Consider the following 3,632-nt stretch of genomic DNA (forward strand, 5'->3'; position numbering starts at 1 on the left):
ATATATCATCCTATTTGTTTCTTTAAAAGTTTATATGATTATATATTAGTTACCTACTTCTGCCTAACAGATTACCATAAATGTAGAGGCTTAAAACAAAATATGCTTTTTAAAATTTCAGGACATGTCAGGCGTATGGGCTTGGTTTATCTAGATTCTCGGCCTCGGTGTCTCTTATGAGGGCTGCACTCTAGGTCTTGACCCGGGCAAGGGTCTTATTTGAAAGCTTGGTTAGAGAAAAATCTGCTCCCAAGCTCACTTCATTATTGGCAGGATTTAGTTCAGTGTGGATTGTTGGAGGGAGGCCCTTCAAGTCTTAATGTCTGTTGGCCGCCCTCATTTCCTTGCCACAGGTACCTTAGCAACATGGCGATTTGCCTTATCAAAGCCAGAAAGCCAAAGAGAGAAAAAGAGACCTAGAAATAGAGAGATTGCTAGCAAGGCAAAAGTCATAATCTTACGTAGCCTAAGTATAGAAGTGACATTCTGTCATCCTTGACATATTCTATTTGTTAGAAAGAAGTTACAAGTCTTGCCCATTCTCAAGGGGACAAGATTATGCAAGGGCACAAATACTAAGAGGCAGAGGTCACTGGGTGCCATGTTAGAGCCTGCCATGACACATTATTTCCTTCCGCCTTTTGACATTTGAAAATATAGCTAATTTTCTAGGATTCTCTAATATTTCTCTTGATATTTTTATGTTGATATAAGCACTATTTTTATCATTAGAAAGATGTTTGTCATAATCCTTCGTGTACAGTAACAAATTATTTCAAAAAATTGAATTTATTATTTTTTCCAAAAAGTATATGGAACTGGGGGAGAGCTAGGTTGTCATAAGCCTTAAAGCACATATAATTGCATTGGCTTATGAGAGATTTTCTTTATGGGATGATACGGGGTTGAAACCACTGAGGCCCCCAAACACAGGCGATTTAAATTTACTTAGCTTTCTGGCAGCGCCCTTAGCTCAGTGGGTAGGCGCCGGCCACATACACTGAGGCTGGCTGGTTTGAACCTGGCCCCGGCCAGCTAAAGCAACTATGACAACTGCAACAACAACAAAAAATAGCCAGGCTGAGCAGTGCCTGTGGCTCATTGAGTAGGGTGCCGGCCTCATATACCGAGGGTGGTGGGTTCAAACCCGGCCCTGGCCAAACTGCAACAAAAAATAGCTGGGTGTTGTGGCGGGCACCTGTGGTCCCAGCTACTAGGGAGGCTGAGGCAAGAGAATCGCTTAAGCCCAAGAGATGGAGGTTGCTGTGAGCTGTGATCCCAGAGCACTCTCTGAGGGCAACAAAGTGAGACTCTGTCTCTAAAAAAAAAAAATAAAATAAAATAAAAATAGCCGGGTGTTGTGGTGGGCACCTGTAGTCCCAGCTGCTTGGGAGGCTGAGGTAAGAGAATCACTTAAGCCCAAGAGTTTGAGGTTGCTGTGAGCTATGATGTCACAGTACTCTACTGAGGGCAACACAGTGAGACTCTGTCTCAACAAAAAAAGAGAAAATTACTTAGCTTTCATGCCAAATTTCAGCATGAAATTCAAAAAGCTTTCAGATTTTTGTATATGCTGTTTTTCTTTTTATTCTTATTTTTTTTTCTATTTCTTGGTGGCCTGCACTCTTCTTTCACTCAGGTGTGAGTGCCTTCTCTCTGAAGATGTTCCAAGTTGTTTTTCTTTTTATTAAGTAGGCATCCATGAAATTTCAGTTATTTTCTTACAAGAGTATTATGGCAAATATTTCTTAGTGAAATGTAAGGATATTCTTGAAATAATTTTACACTATTATTTATGTTAAGACCTCCATATTGAAGTAATGTTTTTTCCTTTTTTTTTAGTAACTAAAATTCTTACTATATTCACAAAGAGCTCTGTCTTTGTTAATACAACTTTATTGCAAATAGAAATGTCAGGATACAACAAAGATAGAGCTATAATTTTTCATCTCTAATTTTATTTTATTTTATTATGTATTTATTTATTTTTATTTTGGAGACAGAGTCTCACTTTGTCGCACTTGGTAGAATGCCGTGGCAGTCACAACTCATAGCAACATCAAACTCTTGGGCTCAATCAATTCTCTGTTTCAGCCTCCCAAGTAACTGGGACTATAGGCACAATGCCCAGTTATGTTTTTTTTAGAGATGAGCTCTAGCTCTGGCTCAGGCTGGTCTCCAGACAGTGAACTCAGGCTACCCACCTGCCTTGGCCACCCAGAATGCTAGGATTATAAGCGTGAGCCACTGTGCCCGGCTATAACGTAATTTTGAACATAGACCGTATACCTGGTTTTAAAATATCACAAATTTTCGGGAGAGGAAAAACTCTCCAGAGACTGATAAGAATAATTAATATTCGCTTGAAGTTTAATAAGTTTTTATTTAAACAAAAACTTGGACGAAATACCCAATTTTTCCTTTTAGATCAGTGCTGCCCAATATGTTGACGCAATCTATCACATGAGGACTTAAAATGTAGCTAGTCCTCACTGAGATGTGCTAAAATAGAAAATATTTGTCAGATAACAAAACTTCAGTATGAAAAAATAATATGAAATTTCTCCTTAATATTTTTATGTTGAATACAGGTCGAAACAATAGTGTGGTTATATTATATTGAAAATACATTATCAAAACTGTACCTTTTTATGTTTTATCTTTTGGGGGAACTTAAATACATTTTTTTTTATTGTTGGGGATTTATTGAGGATACAAGGTTACATTGATTGCATTTATAAGGTAAAGTGCCTCTTTTTTTTATGTGTGGAAAATTAAAAATTGCATGTGTGGTTTGCATATTTTTATTACATAGAATTGTTCTAGATAACCAACAAAATAAACAGTGTTGAAAGAACTAAAAATCTGGATAACTGTCTCTGTGAAAAAGAAATTAGATTAACCATACACTATATATTAGCCCCTGAGTTACTTAGAATTTAGTTTGATTTTGCTGAGAATAGGTTTTTAGTTAAAACCTGATGTAACAAACTAACTGTTCAACAAGCTAACACCATGAAAGGGAAAAATCATGTTTTGAGTCTATTCCACATACCGGTATAGAAAAGAAAAACGGCATTAATAAAAAACTAGAAGTATCAAAAAAAAATACTGCTGAGCTGAATCTCAACCCTGAAACTACCTATCTCCAGACTATTAGTTACATGAAATAATTAAATGTGTTTTCAGTTTAAGGCACTGTGATTTGGGTATCTTATTACTGGAAACTGAAAACGAATTAACTGATCTACCTGCATTGGTCACTTTCTAGCCATTTTTCATTTACTAATTCAGTGACTATTTATGAGTGATCTATTATGTGCCAGATTCTATTTTAGTCAACCAGATAGATGCTGTTTTCACCCTTACAGAGTTTACAGTCTTACTGATTTACTAGTTAAATAAATTATTTGATAATACTACTAATCCATATTTACACTTTACTATAAGTTTGTCTTATTACTGTTGAGAGTCCCTTAAAGCATTTTTAAATCTCCTGTTTAGGCTCGGTGCCTGTGGCTCAAGTGGCTAAGGCGCCAGCCACATACACCTAAGCTGGTGGGTTCGAATCCAGCCCGGGCCCGCCAAACAATGCCAGCTGCAACCAAAAAATAGCCGGGCATTGTGGCAGG

Source organism: Otolemur garnettii, unplaced genomic scaffold (genome assembly GCF_000181295.1).
Source record: "Otolemur garnettii isolate 467f Iridium unplaced genomic scaffold, OtoGar3 scaffold00072, whole genome shotgun sequence".
Taxonomy (NCBI): domain Eukaryota; kingdom Metazoa; phylum Chordata; class Mammalia; order Primates; family Galagidae; genus Otolemur; species Otolemur garnettii.